At 37.0% G+C, this 22849-nt stretch overlaps 1 protein-coding gene across 2 annotated transcripts in view; it reads right to left on the reverse strand.

Annotated features, from left to right (window-relative positions):
- Window positions 1-22849, reverse strand: part of Gabra3 (gamma-aminobutyric acid type A receptor subunit alpha3) — a 235194-nt gene that overhangs the window by 57853 nt on the left and 154492 nt on the right. The gene's annotated exons all lie outside the window — the stretch shown is intronic.

A 22849-nucleotide genomic window follows, 5' to 3' on the forward strand; every position in this document is an offset into this window, starting at 1 on the left:
GCTATTGGTATTATGTTTAGGAGGTTATCTCCTATGCCAATGAGTTCAAGGCTATTCTCCACTTTCTCTTCTATCGGATTCAATGTACCTGGTTTAACATTGAAGTCTTTGATCCATTTGGAGTTGAGTTTTGTACAAGGTGATAAATATGGATTTATTTGAATTCTTCTACATAAAGCTATCCAGTTGGGTCAGTACTATTTGTTGAAAATGTTATCTTTTCTCCAGTGTGTAATTCTGGCTTCTTGATAAAAATTCAGGTGTCCATTATTTACCTAATTTACTTTATATCCCTAACTTGTATTATAACACAAAACTAACTTTTGATGTCTTTCAATCTTATATACTTTACACCTCTTTAGTAAGTCTCCTTTCTGAATTTGTTAACAAGGAAAACTATAACTATAATTATCTATTCTTCAACTCCTTCAGAGATCCAAAAAGGAAATAATATTATTGAGTAAGCAGGAAGTGAAAACCAAGTGACTTCCAAAAAATTATGAGAAATGACAGAAACAGCTGACTGCCTGGACAGTCACGCAAGGTTCCTCTGCAACATTGGGGCATCTATCTTTGACCTATAGGCCTAGCATATCTAACAGACTCATCTGTGAAGCAGGATTTTCTAAAGGATCTCCCTAGCTTGTCTTGGCAAGATTCAGCAGTCCTTTCTTTTGTGTCCTGCCTGTGCATTTTGGACAGAATAGTATCAGCAGTAGAGACAAGAGCATTTTCTTGCCCAGTGGCTAACTTGCCACTATGAAAGTAAACTCCACATGGAGTTTCTTTGATGCCCATCATCTTCTCTGAAGTATATTGGTGCTGCCAGAAGCACACGTGTCTCATTGTTGTGAAAAAAGAATCTGTTATTAAAACATCTTAAATGTCATGTTCTGTAGATCTATGAAGTGTTTGAAGATGACCTATCTATCTAAAATATATTTCTGTTTGACCTTGAAAACATACCTAATATGCCTACAAGTTGGATTTTAACAGGTGACTAAATACCAACTTGCATTTCTTAATATCCTAATTAGTTGGTAATAACTTTTAAGGACTAGTAATTTGAATTACATTGTTAAATGAGTTTTATAGGTACAATACCTTGAATAAGAGAAGAAATATGTGTACAGGATGTTGAACCAAAAATACTCTCAAATTTGTATTAATATACAAAATTTGTATACAATGTACAAAATTTAATCCAATTTAAAATATTTAAAACTAGTAGTTGCTTTTTAAAAGTAGATTCAATAATCTACTTTTTTATCTTATATCTATAGCCTCCCCTTTTTTCTTTCCAGAGTAGATTCAATAATCTACCCTTTTATCCTATTATTTCTATATTTCCATTTTTCAGAGTAGATTCAATAATCTATATTCTCTTTTTCTTTTTTTTTTTCAAACAAGAAACCTGAATCTAATCATCTTGTTTAGCTTTTTTCCCCTGACCATTATCAATTAACAACATGTAACCAACCGGCCCAAACAATGACAATTATCCATAACCCACTGAACAACCCCCACCACCACCACCACACCTCTTGGAAATGTGGGTATCTTGTTCTTAAAATTACTTCCTGCTCTCTGGGGGCAAAGGCATCTTTAGGAGATCCTGAAAAGAAAATTTTGGGTTAATTGTCAAGTTCAGGAGAGGTAGCTATATCATTTGTCCAGTCTCTGCATAATGTGAAAGTACAGGGCTTGTCTCAAGAGTAGTCTGTGAGGCTGGATCATTTCAGCTAGCCATCTTGAAATTGTTCTAAGCAGTTTGTAGTACAAAGCTGATTTTTGGGTGGTGTTTGTCATCTTAGTGGTATTATCATCATCCTGATGGAATCATCATTGTGGGCCCATCACCTTTTTCTAATCTTCAAAGTTGCTGTTAGGTGTGGTCATGGTTCACTGCAGAAAATCTTTTTAATGGAACATTTTTTTTTCTGGATAATTTGTTCTTTTTCTTCAGATGTCTCATTTGTCCAGTGTTCTTCAGACTCCTTAGCCTTCATTTTCCTGAAAGACAAAAACAAAACCCTTCCCCAACCCTAACTTTGGAGAGGTTCCTTATCTAATCTCTATCAAATTTGATTTATAATTTTCTTTAAATTTTTGTTTTATTTTCTAAAGCTGTTCTATAATCCACAGCAGTAAGGTTTTTTACAATAGGCATTAGGTTATTTAATTGCTCTGAGAAGGAGTTTCTTCCACAATGACGAAAAATGACTAAACTGAATTTGCCATGGGGGCCTTAAGAGGCCCCTCAGAGAGTTTCCTGACAGCAAACACCAAGTATTACATTGTTTGTCCCTTGTTGATCTACATTCCTTAGTTCAGTGTCTGCCTTTGCCACACTTTCTGCATAATCCAGAAGGGAGGGGCATTCTGTTGCCATTGTTCTTTGAAAAAACATTGTTTCTAGAAATTCCCTGTTTACAGTCCCTCTTTAGGTAACCTTGTTTACTATAATTGAAACATGTGACATTACTATTTTTCTTCAAACCTCTGGAAATCACCTCCCCTATCCAAGTATCATCATGGTCATGAGATTCAATATTCATTGTATCTCAGATCCATTCCTCCAAGAGTGCTGATCTTGTCTTTAATAACCTAATTACCCTTTTGCATTGTGCATTAGCATTTTCAAAAGCCAGGGATTCAATTATTATCTGTCTAGCTTCTGAATCTGGTATCATTCTATTCACTGCTGAAGACAGCATTTGTAAGAAATCAGTGAAGGTTTGTTTGGGGCCACGTATAACTTTTGTAAATGACTCAATTTTCTTGCCTGCTTCTTCAATTCTGTCCCAAGTGTTCAAGGCTGCCATGCAGCATAAGGCCAAGGTGTGGTCATCATAGAGAGATTACCTTTTTACGTTAGCATAATCGCCATCTCCAAGAAGTTGAACTTGGGCTATTTCATTACCTTAGCCCTACTTCATTGTTCAATGGTCTTAGCCTCATCCTTCTACCAGCTCCTTCACTGTAATTTGGACCTGATTCTAGGACAGCTGTAACCAAATCTCCCCAGTCTTGAGGGATCATTCTATTACAAGTTGACCATGAGTTTAACATCTACTTCATAAACAGGGAATGCATATTATATGACACTATAGCTTCTTTGAATCTCCTCAAATCTAACATTTGCATATGAGTCCAGTTAGCTCTTACATAGCCTTGAGCATTTGTCAGTTGTTGTAAGGTTACTGGATAGATTAAGGTTGGGTGTTTGAAAGCCTTAGGCTGTTTCTCTGTAAGCATATAATGCAATGTTGAGATTAGTTCACCTTTAAATTATTCTGTCTGGATCTGAATATCTCTATGAACTGTTTTAACAAGTTTTTCTAAAATTTTTATCTTGGCACTCACATTAACCAACTTTTTAAAAGATAAAACAAAAATGATCGAATAAATATTTTAATTAACATTATACACATCCCAACTACATTAATTATCCTCTCACTTAATTGTTCCATTTTCACACTGTCAATTATATTATGAAACAGAGATCAAATTCCCTCCATTGTAAAAATGTTTCCCATTTTTTAATGTGGGAAAAAAACTTTCCTACAACTAATTCCTCAGTTTAAGAAATCCCAATTGACTCACCAAGTCTGCTGACAATGATGATTCAGATGATGGTTTGGCAGCAGCCCAAGGAGGGGGCCCAGAGAAAGCCAAAAGGAAGAAACTAGAGAGCCAGCAGTTTGTGCGGGGGAATATGTGAAAGCAACAAATTCTTTGGTGTTTGGAGCCTGGGCCTGGAAAGTTTGATGCAGAGAGGTTGCAACAGAAACTTCGACAGTGGGACAGTGAGTCCAGGCTAGGTGGCATGGAGATTGAAGCTCAGTGCAGCTTCGGCCTGAGCCAGGGATTGCAAGGCTACAGGCAAGCAGCTTTTTCATGAATTCATGCCCTACAAGTTGGATGAAAGATGTTGTTTGAATCTTAGATGGTCTTATGATTAAAAAAAAAAAAACAGAGCTAGATATCAGAGTGAGAGCTGAAAGATCAGAGAAGCAGAATAGCCAGCCACTAATTCTTACCTCTATGAAATCTTCAGCCTAAAGAGAGTGAGTTCCTGTTTCCTCATGTCTTATATACCTTTCTCTGCCCTGTCATATTACTTCCTGGAATTAAAGGTGTGTGTGCTTCCCAAGCAAAGGAATGAGATCTCAAGTGCTGGGATTAAAGGTGTGAGCCACCACTGCCTAGTTCTGTTTCTCTCCTTTACTGGATCAATCTCATGTAGCCCAGTGTGGCCTTGAAATTACAGAGATTCAGACTGAGCTCTGTCTCCCAAGTGATAGGATAAAGGGTGTGTGCCACCACTTCCTGACCTCTATGTCTAATCTAGGGCTGGCTCTGTTCTCTAATCCTCAGGCAAGTTTATTAGGGTATACAATATATCATCACAACTTGGGAGGCAGAGAAAGGAAGATCTCTATGAGTTTGAGGCCAGCCTGGTCTACAAAATGAGTTCCATGACATCCAGGGCTGTTACATAGAGAAACCCTGTCTAGAAAAACCAAGAGAAGAAGAAGAAGAAGAAGAAGAAGAAGAAGAAGAAGAAGAAGAAGAAGAAGAAGAAGAAGAAGAAGAAGAAGAAGAAGAAGAAGAAGAAAAGGAAGGAAGAAAGGAAGGAAGGAAGGAAGGAAGGAAGGAAGGAAGGAAGGAAGGAAGGAAGGAAGGAAGGAAAGAAGGAAGAGTCCACCTGTCACTTCTATGGTAAGATATAACCAGATCCATTTGTCAAAATAAAAACATAAAAAGCATCCAAATATGAAAGAAGGAACTCACATTATCTCTATTTTCAGACAACAGGCTATTATATACAGAAAATCTTCAAGACTCCACCAACCAACTACTAAAATTTACAAAAGAATTCATTAAACTTGTAGGATACAAAATAAATGTAGAAAAACCAGTATTTTCATGCCTTAATAAACTCCTTGAAATTGAAAACACAAAAGTACCTCATTCCCAATTGTTACAATGTAATAAAATATGTGGGAATACATTTAATTAAGGAAATGGATGATATACACACCGTGCTGGCTATTCATGGTTGTCAGCTAGACAACATCTGGAATTGCTAAAATCCAAAGAATGTCTGGGCATACTTGTTAAGGGACTTCTTGCTTAACTGTATCATCTGAAGTTCGAAGATTCATTTGTAATCCATTTTTGAGACAGGAAGACACACCTTTAATACAAATCTTTTGAGGTAGGAAGACCCAACTCTAATCTTAGAGCTATTCCTTATTCTGCAAGTCTATATAGGGACAAATGAATTTTTTGCTCTTTCCCTGCTTTCTCACACCTCATTAGCAATTCCATTCCTTCATTGGCATTAAAGCCTGCTTTTTAGGGATTCCAGTATATACTGAAGACCAGCTGAGACATCCAGCCTTGTGGATTTAACAATTAATGGGTCCTTGGGCCTGTCATAAATAGTCATTATTGGACTAGCTGGACTACAGCCTGTAAGTCATTTAATACATACATTAATATATTTAATACATTTATATATATATATATGATGAGTGAGAGAGATAGAGACAGAGAAAGACAAAGAGAGACTTATTCATTCTATAAGTTCTGTTGCTTTAGAGAATCCCAACTAATATACATATTAAAAACTATAGAACAGCAATGAAAGAGATTGAAAAGGGTAAAAATAATTGAAAATATATCCACTATTCATAGATTGGGAGAATTAATATGACTAAAATTACTACTCAGAATAATTAATATTGCAAAAATGCTACTCAAAATGACCTATATATTCAGCAAAGCTTTTTCAAAACACCAATAACATTTTTTCACAAACAGCTGTAAAATTCAAATTAGTATTATTGTCTTGAATAGCACAAACAGCAGAGATAGAGGCATTGTACTATATAGCTTCAATATCATAAACATTTGCTAATAAATGAGCATGGTACTCACTTAAAAATAGATCCATAGACAAATGGTGCAAAATAGAGAGCACAGAAATAAAATCATATATTCATGGTTAATTGATTTTCAACAAAGATGCCAAGAACACACAAAGGAGAAATGACATTCTCCTTAGCAAATGGTAGTATGAAAATTGTACATCCATACACAGAAAAATGAAATAAGATTCTTATCTCATACAACTTACAAACATAAAGTCAAATCTAAAACCTTAAGCACACTACCTAAAACTATGGCTGCTTCATGGCACTATTCTGCACAATGAATATTTGGACATGGCTTCAAAAGCACAGGTAGAAAACAAAAACAGATTAATTGGCTTACAATAAATTAAAAAGTTACTGCACAATAAAAGAAACAATCAACACACTAAAGAGAGAGCATATAAAATGGGAGAAACTATCTAGAAACATACATCTCACAATGGATTAATATCCAAAAATATAATGAACCAAGTCAACTCAATAGCAAGAAAACTTAATCTACTAAAGAGCAATACATCCAAATCCAAATTTCTCAAAAAAAAAAAATGGACAACCAGTGTAGGAGATGCTGTTCAATATCACTAATCAAGGGCATGTAAGTTAATACCACAATAGGAATGAAGGTTTGGCTTCAATACAAGCCTGACAACCCAAGTTCAATCATGGGACTCATAGGTTTGAAGGAGAGAACCAACTGAAAGTTGTCCTTTGAATTCCACATGCAAGCTGTGGCACATGTGCTTCTCTTGTGTACTTTTCTTTCGCTGTGCATGCACACATGTGGGCATGTATACACACACACACACACACACACACATGCATAAAAACAACTTTAAAGAGTAAATAAAACATCAAAATCATACTGCAAAGAATAATCAGTTAGTAGTCCATCTCAAATTTGAAAGTTGCCAAGTAGAATTAGTGCCACCACCATAAAATAAGTGAGATAAGGCATTTGATAATTAGCTCAATTTGGTAAATTCTCACTGTATACCTACCTAAAAATATGATTTTATATGCCACAGATGCAATCAAGTTTTATTTGTCAATTTACAAAATCAGACCTCTAGACTTCAAACCCAGTTCTGCCAGCTAGAAGGCATGCTAGGCCCCATTTTTCACTAGCATTTTTACAGATGCTAGTTCAAGCTCTAAGAATGGATTTTATTAGAAAGAAAAACCATAGGTTCAGAAGAATTTGGATTTGAAGATGAAGATTCACCCCATGGGCTTAATGTATTTCTACAAACTCAAGATATGAGTGATATTAAACACTTCAACCATTCCCTACAGCCTGAGGAAGCTGATACATCAGACAGAACACATATGTATCAGAATCTCAAAGTGAAAATGAGAATAGAGTTGGGTAAGAAGAAAGAGATAGAATATGGTTATTTTAGGTGTTTATTCCAGTGGTAATACCATGCCATATCACTGAGCTAAGAGTCCTTGCTCTTGCCTTAACACCACTAAGTAACTAATTTCTTTTCAATCTCTTATGAATTAATATGAACTGATAACTTGTTTATTTAGTGTCCTGATTGCATCCTCCCTGAAAATACAATTTCAAAATGAATGCAACTATGAATGATTATTCTTACTATTGTATTTGCTGGAATTTTTTTAATATACAATTCATGCAAAACCATGTATTTCCCTAGTATTTATCATACTGTGCTTTGTATTTTTTTAGGATTTGGGAGTAAATGCATATATCTTGTCTCTTGAACTAGATTGAATACCATGGGTAAACCATTTGATGTTAGATTGGAATACACTCAAAAGCTTTTAACACAGCAAGAAAATAAGCAAGCCTCAAAGCTATAGAATCTAGTTTCAGAGTTCAATATGGTTTCTTCTTGTTCTCTTGAAATTCATATGTTCAAACTTTTCAGGGAGATAGTGTTTAGTTGGGACCTTTCAGGGGTTATTAGGTCATAGGAACTCTACCCCTCATGAATTGAATTAGAGCCTTTATAAAAGATGCCTGAAGGAATTTTGCTAGCAACTGCAGTTATGTAGGGACACGGCAAGAAGGCATTATCTTTGAAGTGGTTAGCTTAGGCCAGACAATGAATCTGGTAAAGCCATGATCTGGACTTCTAATTATCCAGAACACTGAACAATAAATTTGGCTGCCTATAAATTACCCAAAGCAACATTTTTGTTCTAGCTGAGGCGATTAAGACCGTGATCATTTGCTGTTGGCACAAGTACAGGGATCCTCTGGAAGATGAGGCTCTGGTCCTCGTGTCTTGATAATAACTCTTGCCTTCCTAAAGCATTTGCCCTTTTCAGTACCTCCCTTATACTGCAATCTTTAGTGTTCATTATGCAGAATGTTGTGGAACTTGCCACAGCATTTTCATTCATTTAAACTACAGAATTAATATGATTGAAAATGGATCAACTATATCATAGCTGCTACAGGAAAAACATTTAAATGATTCCTAGAATTTTGCTAAGTGGAGACACATACTAAGGGAAACCCTAGAGAAAACTGAAGTATAAAATGTCTTGGGATGACAAGTTCAAAAGACTAAAGAATATTGAATACATATATATGACCTGGCTGTTTGACCAAGAGAAAGCACTGCTCAGAGTAATAAACACAGGAGTTCCAATTTTATACTCCACAGGATAACAGGGTCTTTGGAGTGCAGTGTCAGCCCCACTATAGACAATCTGTCATTTAGGCCTTTTGGAAATGGAGCAATTTGCTCTGTGTTTAGAGGGACATTATTTCTAAAATCTAAAGGATGGGCAACACTGTCTAGAAAGAGTTGCCAGGCAGACTATTTCTGTAATTGTGGAGTGAAGGACAGGATCTGGAATTTATGATGAAAAAGAAATGATAGTAAATGACTAATAGCCATTATCAGTACAAGATGAATCACTTGAAATATGCTCTCCCAAACACCCAAACCTAGCTGCACATTAGTCACCAGAATCCCAGTTGTCTGCAGACTAACCATTAAATCTTCAAGCTAGAGACAGAAGAGTCATTGCATAGGCAGGAAGGCCATCACCTTATCACTTGTTGAAGCCTTCAGAGGGAACATGTGAGCCCAACAATTACCTTAGAGGTGTAACTCCATCCTCATTTTATGAAATTCTTACTTTCACTAACTCTCCATTCAACAGCAAATACTTGAGATTTCACAGAAGAATCTGTATCAAGATTGATCCCTGCCTGGATGCCTGTTCTTTCTATGCACAACAAATCTCCTTCTAATCTATGCTTTAATTCTACATATGACATGATGCTTTGTTAATATAATATGGACATCATGATTTCCTCCAGCTCCCAAAAATGCCAGAGCACTTTGTACAAATATCATAATCCTTAACATAAAGGTTTCTAAGTGTCTGGGTGCCTGGCTTCTGACAGAGGATTTCTGTTTGTTATGGTAACCTATATCTAGGATACTAGTTGACACATAGCCAACCATTGCTATGTGTTTCTTGATGTATGGGTGCACTCAGGACACAGAGTCATTTGTGACTAACTGAGAATTCTCCTATTTATTTATTCTTTCTTGCCTCATTCTAAGCCTCCTCAAATCTTCAAATGAGACATTATCTCTTCTATGTTCTTGCTGCTGTTTATTAGAGTAAAGCTCACTAAATGTGGTTCAGAGCATAAGGAACTGCAGGTAGAGTCTCCTAGGGCAAAAGCCATTACAAAAAGGACTGTGTGAAAGAAAGCTATCAATGCTTGGCTGCCCTGATTACATTAAATACTATACTATTAAAATGTTACCCAAATGCTTTCCCTTGTTTCTGGTCATTTCAGGGGCACTCTCTATAATGATAACTCAAGGGCAATGTATTAGCATCTAAACTATGAAGAGAGGAGCATTGCTATTAAAGTTTAGGGGACAAAGTTCCTGGCACAATGCAGTTTTTAACATTCAAACAATCTATCTTTAACACATCCCAAGTACATTAGCAAAACTGACTCAATCATACAATCAAAGAACAAAAGAAGGAATCATAATCTCATCATGACAGATATCATCTCTCAGTTGGTACAAAACATCACTTTCCTCTTGATGACACCGTGGAGACAGCAGTGACTTTTTCCTTTGTTTTTCAGATAATTATAGGACACTATTACTGCATAGCACAACACATAAAAGACACTTTGTACAATATATTATATTTTACAAAACCCTGCTATGTGAAGGTTCTCCTGGTTTCCAGACTTGCACTTCCCAGTGCAGCTCATCATGTCCAGCTCACATTCATTACTTAAAAGTGGTCCTCAAGCATCATTGTATTTCAAGAAGTGGTGCATCTTCTTGATAGTGTGAGAAAGAAAATCTGCTTTTACTGTGAACTGGATTTCTGTATAGCTCTTCTTTTAGGGTTCTACTTTTGGTCTAATAAAATTACAATTTCTTTACTGTAAGTTTGATGGTATCAACAACAAAATAAAAACCTCCAGAGAGTGGCCACATGTCAGGATGTATCACACAGTTTTTACACCTTATCACATTTGCTATTGGCTACTTCATGTCATTTAACAGAGACTGGTCTAAGAACTCCCTTACTGTGCAATATTTTTCCTTAATCAAAATCATGATGCTGCACTATGACTCAGCACTAAATGTACATGATGATTGCTATTAGATAGTGAGACAATTATGTATAAAGCATCTAGTACAGTGTCTGTCACATTGAAAATCCTCAAGAAGTATAAACTTTATAACCTTCCCATCTTGTTAGCTAAATATTGAATTCTTCTAATATTTAGAGAGTTTGTTTTTATTATTCTTACTAGAAGAACTGCAATCTATTCAGTGTCCAGGAAAATATATCACATACATTCTTAATGTTCCTTCTCAATACTATACTTGGCATCTAAGTTCTATAGAAAATCTCCTTCATTCTTGTTTGTTTTACTACTCTTGTTCAGGGCCTTGTCATTCCATGGACCATGAATACTCCACTAACCAGTATCTCATTGCCAATTGATCCTTGAAGAATACAACCAGATGTTTTAATTTTAAAACAAATCTAGAATTCTTTTTGTACACAGTAGTATTTCTTTCCCTAGCTTGGCTTGCTAGTAAAACATATACAGATAACCCTTTCTACCAAAAAAAGGCTACTAGAAATGAGTATGCTCTCAAAGCCTAACTAATCCACAGTCATTTCCCACATACCAATCTCTGTTCTTCCTCTTTGATTCGCTTCATACAAACAAGCCAGTGCTGGTGGAAATTATGTGTTTAATATGGTAGAGTCACAAGATGAGTGGACCTTGAGTCCTTGAACACATCACTTACAAATGAACCTGCTGTCAATGAAGAATATCTGCTTTGAACTTGAAAGAAGAAGAAATATATTTCCATCCCATTGATCACGTTTGAACTTTCATACATTTTGGGGTTTGTGTTAGCACAAAGAATCTCATCATGTCACTCAGATTTGTTTTCTTTTTATTTTGTTATTCTTTTATTTTTATTTTATGTGTACCAGTGTTTTGCCTGCATATATATCTACTTACTACATGCATGCCAGGTGTCCAGGGAGGCTAGAAGAGGATATCAGATCCCATGGTACTAGAGTTACAGATGGTTCTGAGCAGCATGTAGCTGTTGGGAATTGAATTAGGTCTTCTGGAAGAACAGCAAGTGCTCTTAGCTTCTGAGCCAGCTCTTTGGCCACATTATTAAAACAAGCAATCAAACAACAGCTTCACTATGTCACCAAGGCTGGCCTTGAAGTTCTAATGCCCAAGTGCTGGAATTACAGGAATGTGTGGTCATGTGTAGCACATCACTTACAAAAAAAATATTTTTCCATAATTATAGGACAAAGATATTCTGTATCTCACACAGAAATCCTTTCAAATAGTAACATCATTTGGCTATGTTTCTCTCTACCTTTCTTTTTATTTATTTTTTATTTTTTGAAATTAAAATATAACTACATTATTTTCCTTATTCCCTTTCCTCTCTCTAACCTCTACCCTTTCCTATTACTGTTATTATCCAAAAGCACATTTCTCTTCAGCACTCAATGGGAATTTTAACATTTGGATCATTTTTCACATTTTTTTCTTTTTTATTAAATTTCTTCATTTATTTTATATATCAATCATAGTTTCTCTACCCCATCTCTTCCCCTCCCATCCCCCTTCCTCGCATCTATCCCCCCATCTACTACTCCTCAGTTCAGAAAGGGGCAGGCCTCCTATGGGAGTCAACAAAGCATGGCATATCATGTTGAGGTAGGACCAAGCTCCTCCCTGCCTCTTCATCAAGGCTGAAGGAAGCATCTCTGCATGGAGAATGAGTACCAAAAAGTCAGCTCATGAGCCAGGGACAGATCCTGATCACACTGTTAGAGGCCCCACAAACAGACCAAGCTACACAACTGTCATCTACATGCAGAGGGCCTAGGTTAGTCCCATGCAAGCTCCTTAGCTGCTAATATTTATATTTTCTTAAGATACTTCTTTGGTTATAAAACCATATAAGCCTCTGACCAGGCATCAAGTACTGAGAATGCTACTTCTAGAATATACTACATCAAAATTTTATTTGCTGGAATAAAAGTATCTTGAAGCCATATAGACCTGTATATAACAAACAACAACAACATCTTGGGAAACCCATTTGTATTTTTTAAGTTTCATGTTCTATATCAATTCAATAAGCATAATAAATATCTAAAAGCATATATATTGGATAGTTACTGCTAAGATTTAAGATAATATAAATAAGTGCATGGCACATAGTAGGCATTCAGGACTCAGCAGTTTCCAGCGGTTATCTGTTATTAGATGAGTATTACTGTAGATTACTTCTTAAGCACCATCTTCATAATCTTTTCCTCCCTTCAATCTTCCTTGTTCATGCTCTCAGAGTATTTTATCTAAAGTGTAAATCTGTTTGATTTCTTCCTCTAAGTTCTGCATTTCCATGAATTACCATCATTGTTCTGTCAATATATCTTATAGGTGTCTTTACCCAAGCCAGACCACTTACCTAACTCTTCTCTGGTCCTATTACACTAACTCATTCCCTTATGTCACAGGCATATATGCCTACTATACCTTTTCTATACTATTTTTCCCTTGTCTCTGGATATAGTTTACTTTTATACATCCCTTAGACCTAAATTTAAAAGTGGTTTCTCACAATGATACATGCCTTTCATCACTAGGAAGGCAGAGGTCAGTGTGGCACTTGGAGTTCAAGGCCAGTTTGATCTACATAGTGAGCTCCAGACCACCTAGTGAGAAGTTATCTCAAAAGAAATTGCAATTTCACACAGGATTTACCTTAGATGTGCAAATAGGCTAATTTTATTGTCCCTGCTACATTCTTACTATGCTGGAATTTTATGCTGGCTTAACACAAGATAGAGTCTTTTGGGAAGAGGGAACTCAATTGAGAAAATATCCCCACCAGATTGGTCTGTGGTCAAGCCTGTGGTATATTTTCTTAATTAATTGATTGGTGTCAGAGGGTCCAGCCAATTTTGACTGGTGTCACACCAAGGCAGGTGGCCCTGACATAAATAAGGAATGAGGCTGCCCAAGTCGTGGAGATCAAGCCAGTAAGCAGCATTCTTTCATGGCCTCTGCATCACATTTTGTTTATTGTTTGTTTTATGATGCTTGGGTATTGTTTTTATTTTCTGCTTATCCTATGATTCCATGATATTTTGTGCATCTCTCTGTGAAGGGGTTTTGTATTATTAACTACAATACTATAAAGTCTTTTTTTTCTAAATTATGTACATTGGTATTTTGCCTGCATGTATGTCTGTATGAGGGGGTTGGGTACCCTAGAAGTAGAGCTACAGACAGTTGTGTGTATCACAAAACTTAGACAGTCTTATTAATAAAAACAAACCCAGGGCCTGGTATTGGATTAAAGCTGGAAGATCAGAGAAGCAGAACAAATCACAGCCACCTCACCTTGCCAATTCCTCAGCCGATCCTGTTTCCTCAGACTGGATGTCTCTCAGCTGAACTGTGCTGCTCAAAAGCCTGAAAGCTTAACCAGCTCTAGTTCCTGGACCTCATGCCTTATATACCTTTCTGCTTTCTGCCATCACTTCCTGGGATTAAAGGCATGAGTCACCATGCCTGGCTATATCCAGTGTGGCTTTAAACTCACAGAAATCCAGATGGATCTCTGCCTCCAGAAGGCTAGGATTAAAAGTGTGTGTGCCACCATTTTCTGACCTCTATGTCTGTCTAGTGGCTGTTCTGTTCTCTGACCCCAGATAAGTTTATTAGGGTACATAGTATTTGGGGGAACACAATATCACCACATTTTCCCCTTTTTGTCTAAAATTTAAAAAAGCTTATAACTAATACAAGAAAACTATATCCAATAAGTATACAAAATATATATAGTCAATAATTGCATTAATGATGTCTAGTCCATTAACATTTGAAAGATTCAGAAGAAAAACTCCATTAATATATAACAATGTTCAGTCCAGTAACATTTGATAAACTCAGACCAAAAAAAATTTCATTACTTATCCTATTTAAAACAAGTAGTTCCTGCTGTGGGATGGTCTGTATGTCAAATTACTCTGATTGGTCAATAAATAAAACACAAATTGGCCAGTGGCAAGGCAGGAAGTATAGGCAGCACTAACAGAGAGGAGAAAGGAGGGAACAGGAAGCCAGAGGGAGTCACTGCCAGTCACCGCCATGACAAGCAGCATGTGAAGACGCTGGTAAGCCACAAGCCACCTGGCAAGGTATAGATTTATATAAATGGGTTAATTTAAGATATAAGAACAGTTAGCAAGAAGCCTGCCATGGCCATACAGTTTGTAAGCAATATAAGTCTCTGTGTTTACTTGGTTGGTCTGAGTGGCTGTGGGACTGGCGGATGACAGATTTGTCCTGACTGTGGACAAGGCAGGAAAACTCTAGCTACAAGTTCCTTTTAAAAGTAGATTCAATAATTGATCTTTTTATCTTATCATATCCATATTCTCTTTTTTCTTTTCATAATAAATTCAATAATCTACCTTTTGTTATTTTTATATCTTCCCCTTTTTCTTTTTAGAGTAGATTCAATGATCTACCCATTTATCTTATTATTTCTTTATCCTTTTTCTCAGAGTAGATTCATTGATCTCCCTTAGTTGTGAGTTGCCATGTGGGTGCTGGGAATTGAACTTGGGTCCTCTGGAAGGAAAGTCAGTGCTCTTAAGCACTGAGCCATTTCTCCAGTCCATACAATACTATGAAACCTTTGTGAGTTAAGAGGTGTCTTACTTATCTCTGTAGCTTGGTACATCTCAGAGTCTTACACACCTTAAGGTCTTATAAATATGTTGTTAGTCAGATGATTCAATGGATTAAAATCTAGTTAAATTTTATGAGTACTTTTCATCTTATTAAAAAGCTCAAGAGGATTCTTACTATATTACTAAAATCAGGTATGATGAATATTACATATTTATCCTTTGTTTCATCAGTAAGTATTATATCATTAATGAAGAAAGGGTTCACTACATACTCTATCTTGGGTAGTTTAGAATAGTTCATAAATGTGTATATCATGTTGAGCTATTTCTGCGAAACTTCTGTGTTGTTCCAGTTTTAGTATGTGTGCTGCTGAGGTAAGGGGTAGGCTAAGCCTACATTTTATGGTCATCCTGAAGTTCCAAGATGAGGTAAGGCAAAAGTTCCATAACTGTCCAAATTTTATACTCATGAAAGATCTGGTTCAATTTTTCCAAGTAGCTAGCATTCAAGTTTTCCAATAGAATCCAGAATCAAACTAATGTACATTACAATAACAATAACAGTGCTACAGAATGAGTCTTTCTGGGAAATTCTAAATGGTCTGCAGGCCTTATCCAATTCCTACTTTCTATGTTTCTGTAAGGCAGGCAGCAGCTACTGTTATTAAATGAAGAACTGAACAAAGGAAACAGCTTGTGACTGTGAAGGTCACTAGAAGGTCACTTGAAGAGCCATAAAAGAGCCAAGATTTGATCTTGGAGTTTTGAGTCTCTGCCCACCTTCCTGCCCACCTTCTGGAATCTAAGATGTACCCTCTTCCGTGCTAGGAAAATAATGGTTTCATCAACCTTCTGTACTTCTGTTCTGTCTGGATACTATATTTCAAAATAAGCATAAAGGACCTGACTGGACTAAGAGGTAAGTCTTTATCCTCATACCCAAACACCCCCACCCCTAGGCTTGGACCCAGGGGCACAAACTGCCCCCCTACACCCCCACATATTGCAGTTCTAGTTTCAGGCCAGTTGGCAGACAGATCTCCTGCACACAGGTCAGACTACTCCCATCCCCCATCAGATCCTGTAACCTAAGCCTCACCTCCCACAAATTCCACCCACCCTCCCTGACTGCAACTGTTCCCTGAGATAGAGCCTGCCAGCACCCAAATGGACTAAGAGGCCAGTTGACAGGCAGACATCCTGCAGACAGGTCAGACTACCACCATCTACCACATGGTAAGACTGCAGCAACTCCCTGAGACAGAGCTCACTAGTGCCAGTAGGACTAAGAGCTGGTCCCTGAGACAAAATGTCCATCAGCATTGACTAGACCAAGAGCTCCCACTGGACCAAGAGTATCAATCAGACCAAGAGAGGCTCCCTCAGACACAGACACCAATTGCACCAAGTGGAGAAAGAGATGGGTAGACGCCAGTGCAAAAATACAATCAACAACATAAAAACAAATATGGCTCCATCAGAACCTATATCAGCAAGACATGAACATCCCAACACAGAAGAAATGGAAGATATCTACCATAAAAATGACTTTAAGAAGATATTAGAGATCTTAAAAGAGGAAATGAAAAATTCCCTTAAAGAAATCGAGGAAAAGTCAAACAAAAAATGGGGAAAATGGGGAAAAAAATCAGTAAATCCCTTGAAAGCCAAGAGAAAGCAATTAAGCAAACGAGGGAAACAGTTCAAGATTTCAAAATAGAAATAGACTCAATAAAGGAGACACAAACTGAGGTAATGCTGGAAGTGGAAAAACTGAGTAAATGAACAGGAACTACAGATGCAAGTATAACCAACAGAATGCAAGAGATGGAAGAGCAAATCTCTGGTGTTGAAGATACAGTAGAAGAAATAGATTCATCAGTCAAAGAGAACACTAAAACCAACAAAGTCATGACCCAAAATGTCCAGGAAATTTGGGACACCACGAAAAGACCAAACCTAAGAATAATAGGGATAGAAGAAGAAGAATGCCAACTCAAATGCACAGAAAATATATTCAACAAAATCATAGAAGAAAACTTTCCCAACCTAAAGAAGGAAATGCCTATAAAAATATAAGAAGGTTACAGAACACCAAATAGATTAGATCAAAAAAAAAGTCCCCTCACCACATAATAATCAAACCACTAAACATACAGAATAAAGAAAAAATATTAAGAGCTGCAAAGGAAAAAGGACAAGTAACATATAAAGGAAGACCCATAAGAATAACACCTGACTTCTCAATAGAGACTATAAAAGCCAGAAAGTCCTAGACAGATGTTATGCAGATACTAAGAAACCATGGATGTCAACCCAGACTATTACACCCAACAAAACTCTCAATCAACATAGATGGAGTAAACAAAATATTCCATGATAAAAACAGATTTAAACAATATCTCTCCACAAATCCAGCCCTACAGAAAGCACTTGAAGGAAAAATCCAACCTAAGGAAGTTAGATACACCCATGAAAACACAGGCAATAGATAGTCCCGTACCAAGAAATACCAAAGAAGGGAAACATACAACACTACCACCAAAAAATAACAGGAATTAACAGTCACTGGTCATTAATATCCATCAATATCAATGGTCTCAATTCACCTATAAAAAGACACAGGCTAACAGAATGGATACAAAAACAAGATCCATTCATTTTCTACATACAAGAAACACACCTCAACTTCAAAGACAGACACCACCTCAGAATAAAAGGCTGGCAAAAGACTTTCCAATCAAATGGATTTAAGAAGCAAGCTGGTACAGCTATCCTAATATCTAATAAAATAGACTTCAAACTAAAACCAGTTGAAAGAGATCAGGAAGGACACTACATATTTATCACAGGGAAAATCTGACAACATGAAGTCTCAATTCTGAATATTTATGCCCCAAATACAAGGGCATCTTCATTTGTGAAAGAAACATTACTAAAGCTTAAATCACACATCAAACTCCATACACTAGTAGTGGGAGACTTCAACACCCCACTCTCACCAATGGACAGGTCTGCCAGACAGAAACTTAACAGAGATACAAGGGAACTAACAGACATTATAACTCAAATGGACTTAATAGATATCTACAGAATATTCCACCCTAACAAAAAATAATATACCTTCTTTTCAGCACCCCATGGAACCTTCTCCAAAATTGCCCACATGCTTGGTCACAAAGTAAATCTCAACAGATACAAAAAAAATTGAAATAACATCCTGTGTCTTATCAGACCACCATGGCTTAAAGTTAGACTTCAACAACAACAAAAATTACAGAAAGCATACAGTATGGTATGAATACTGTATTCATGGAAACTGAATAATGCCCAATTGAATCACCAATTAGTCAAGGAAGAAATAAAGAAAGACATTAAAGATTTCCTAGAATTCAATGAAAATGAATGTATAACATGCCTAAACTTATGGGACACTATGAAAGCAGTGCTAAGAGGAAAACTCATAGCTCTAAATGCACACATAAAGAAGATGGAGAAATCTCACACTAGTGACTTAACAGCACACCTGAAAGCTCTAGAACAAGAAGAAGCAAACTCACCCAGGAGAAACAGATGCCAGGAAATAATCAAAATGATGGCTGAAATCAATAAAAATAGAAACAAAGAGAACAATACAAACAATCAATGAAACAAAGAGTTGGTTCTTTGAGAAAATCAACAAGATAGATAAGCCCTTATCCAAATTAACCAAAAAGCACAGAGAGTGCATCCAAATTAACAAAATCAGAAATGAAAAGGGGGACATAACAACAGACAATGAGGAAATCCAGAGAATCATCAGTTCATACTTCAAAAACCTGTACTCCAAAAAATTGGAAAATCTGAAAGAAATGGACGATTTTCTGGATAGATGCCCCATACCAAAGTTAAATCAAGACCAGATAAACTATTTAAATAGACCAACAACCTCTAAGAAAATAGAAACGGTCATTAAAGGTCTCCCAACCAAAAATGTCCAGGACCAGATAGTTTCAGTGCAAAATTCTACCAGATTTTCAAAGAATAGCTAATACCAATACTCTTCAAATTGCTCCACACCATGGAAACAGAAGGAACATTATCAAATTCTTTTTATGAAGCTACAGTTACCCTGATACCCAAACCACACAAAGATGCAACAAAGAAAGAGAATTACAGACCAATCTGCCTCATGAACATTGATGCAAAAATATTCAATAAAATACTGGCTAACCAAATCCAGGAACACATCAAAACAATTATCCACCATGACCTTGTAGGCTTCATCCCAGGGATGCAAGGATAGTTCAACATATGAAAATCTGTCAATGTAATATACCATATAAACAAACTGAAAGAAAAAACCCACATGATCATCTCATTAGATACTGAAAAAGCCTTTGACAAAAATCCAACACCCCTTCATTATAAATGTCAGAGAGATCAGGAATACATGGAACATACCTAAACATAATAAAGGCAATTTACAGCAAGCCAACAGCCAACATCAAATTAAATGGAGAGAAACTCAAAGCAATTCCACTAAAATCAGGAACATGACAAGGCTGTCCACTCTCCCCATACTTATTCAGTACAGTACTTGAAGTTCTAGCTAGAGCAATAAGACAACATAAGGAGATCAAGGGGATACAATTGGAAAGGAAGAAGTCAAACTTTTATTATTTGTAGACGATAGGATAGTATACATAAGTGACCCCAAAAATTCTACCAGGGAACTCTTACAGCTGATCAACTCCTTCAGTAAAGTGGCTAGATACAAGATTAACTCAAAAAAATCAGTAATCCTCCTATATACAAATGAAAAAGGGGCTGAGAAAGAAATCAGAGGAACATCACCCTTTACAATAGCCACAAATAATATAAAATACCTTGGGATAACTCTAACTAAGCAAGTAAAAGACCTGTATGATAAGAACTTTAAGTCTCTGAAGAAAGAAACTGAAGAAGATATCAGAAAATGGAAAGATCTCCCATGCTCGTGGATAGATAGAATCAACATAGTAGAAATGGAAATCTTACCAAAAGCAATATACAGATTCAGTGCAATCCCCATCAAAATCCCAACACAATTCTTCACAGACTTGGAAAGAACAATACTATGGTGATATTTTATTTTGTACTAAAATGTTAATCGTATGTTAATAAATAAAGTTGCCTGGGGGTCAGAGCTATTAGAGCCATAGCAAGAGCATGGCAGTGGTGACGCATGCCTTTAATGTCAATACCATAGAAGACCTGGAAGTCTCTACAGACAGGCAGTGACGAGGCAGTCATGTATTTGGGTTTACAGCCAATGAGAAGGCAGAACAAAAAGTCTATATAAAGTCAAACAGACAGGAAGTAGCTCTCTTTCAAAGAGGTCTCTTGGTGGAAGAGCTAGCTGCAGCAGGAAGGGTAAGGCTCTTAGCTCAGATCTCTTGGCTTTCTTCTTTGCATTGTTTCTGTGTTTATTATTTAACAAGACAGTTGGTTACATCTACACAATACTTAACTTTATATGGAAAAACAAAAAACCTGGGATAGCTAATAGAATCCTGTATAATAAAGCAACCTCTGGAGGCATCATGATCCCTGATCTCAAGTTCTACTATAGAGCTATAGTAATAAAAACAGCTTGGTACTGGCATAGAAACCAACATGTGAACCAATGGAATCGAATTGAAGACCCTGACATTAATCCACACACCCATGAACATATGATTTTCAACAAAGAAGCCAAAGCTGTACCATGGAAAAAAGAAAGCATCTTCAACAAATGGTGCTGGCATAAGTGGATGTCAACATGCAGAAGATTGCTAATAGATCCATATCTGTCGCCATGCACAAAACTCAAGTCCAAGTAGATTAAAGACCTCAACATAAGTCCAGTTACACTGAACTTGATAGAAGAGAAAGTAGGAAGTAGTCTTGAATGAATTGGCACAGGAGACCACTTCCTGAATATAACACCAGTAGCACAGACACTGAGTGTGACAATTAATAAATGAGACCTCCTGAAACTGAGAAGCTTTTGTAGAACAAAGGACATGGTCAATAAGACCAAATGACAACCTATAGAATGGGAAAAGATCTTCACCAACCCCACATCTGACAGAGAGCTGATTTCCAAAATATATAAAGAACTCAAAAAGCTAGACATCAAAATACTGAACAATGCAATTTAAAAAATGGGCTACACAGCTAAACAGAGAATTCTCAACAGAAAAATCTCAAATGGCTGAAAGACATTTAAGGAATTACTCAACATCCCTAGTCATCAGGGAAATGCAAATCAAAACAACTCTGAGAATCCATCGTACACCTGTCAGAATGGCTAAGATCAAAAACACTGAAGACAGCTTTTGTTGGAGAGGATGTGGAACAAGGGGAAATCTCCTCCACTGTTGGTGGGAATGCAAATTTGTACAGCCACTCTGTAAATCAGTATGGAGGTTTCTCAGAAAGTTGGGAATAAGTCTTCCTCAAGACCCAGTTATACCACTCTTGGGCATATACCCAAGGAATGCTCAATTTTACCACAAAGACACATGCTCAACTATGTTCATATCAGCATTATTCATAATAGCAAGAACTGAATAGTATTGTAAAATAAAAAAAAATGTCATTACAAAAAAAAAAGAACCTGGAAACAACCTAGATGCTCCTCAACTGAAGAATGGATAAAGAAAATGTGGCACATATACACAATGGAGTACTACTCAGCGGTAAAAAACAATGATATCATAAAATTTGCAGGCAAATGGATGGATCTAGAAAATGTTAACTTGAGTGAGGTAACCCAGACTCACTCATAAGTTGATACTAACTTGGAGGGAAGGGATGGCCAAACTGCAACTCACAACTCCAGAGAGGCTAACTAACAGGGAAAGACCCTAGGAGGGACACATGGATGAGCCTGTGAAGGAGAAGTGGATGAGATCTACATGAATGCACTGGGTGTGTATGGAGAATGGTGGTAGAGGGCAAGGAGTGGGGGATGAGAACATAGGGAAATGGGAGGGTCGAGCTGGAACAGGGACAGAGTGGGAGGGCAGGGAGGGAGATACCATGATAGATGAGGACATCATGGGAATAGGAAGAGGCAGGGTGCTGGGGAGGCTCTCAGGAATCCAAAATGTTGACCCAACCTTGGTCTGCTGGCAGTGGTCCAGAGGGTGCAGGGACCAGTCTACTCTGGTGACCAGCCTAGCAAATAACCTAACTATCATCATAGAGCCTTTGTCCAGTGACTGATGGAGGCAGATGCAGAGATCCATGGCCAGGCACCAGGCTGAGCTCTGGGAATCCAATTGATGAGAGAGAGGAGAGATACTGCAGGTGAGGGATGTCGAGATCATGATGGGAGGATGTGGAGAGATGATGGACCACACTAGTGGAAACCCATGAAATGTGGTCTGGTGGCTGTGGAGTTCCCATGGAACTGTACTAGGCCCTCTTGACACAGAAGACAGTTGTTTGGCTCGAACTATTGCTTTTGTAAGTTTGTGTATTTAAGTGTTCTTGAACACATATGTGCCTCTATCCAAACACATAAGTCTTTGAAGATATACATATTTATACAATATAAATAACTTATACTTCTTTGTATCTCAAAATGTTCATTTGTGTAACTAACTATATGGAATATAGAATATGCACACATGTCTGTACACATGTAAATGTGTTGA

Source organism: Peromyscus leucopus, chromosome X (genome assembly GCF_004664715.2).
Source record: "Peromyscus leucopus breed LL Stock chromosome X, UCI_PerLeu_2.1, whole genome shotgun sequence".
Lineage (NCBI taxonomy): Eukaryota > Metazoa > Chordata > Mammalia > Rodentia > Cricetidae > Peromyscus > Peromyscus leucopus.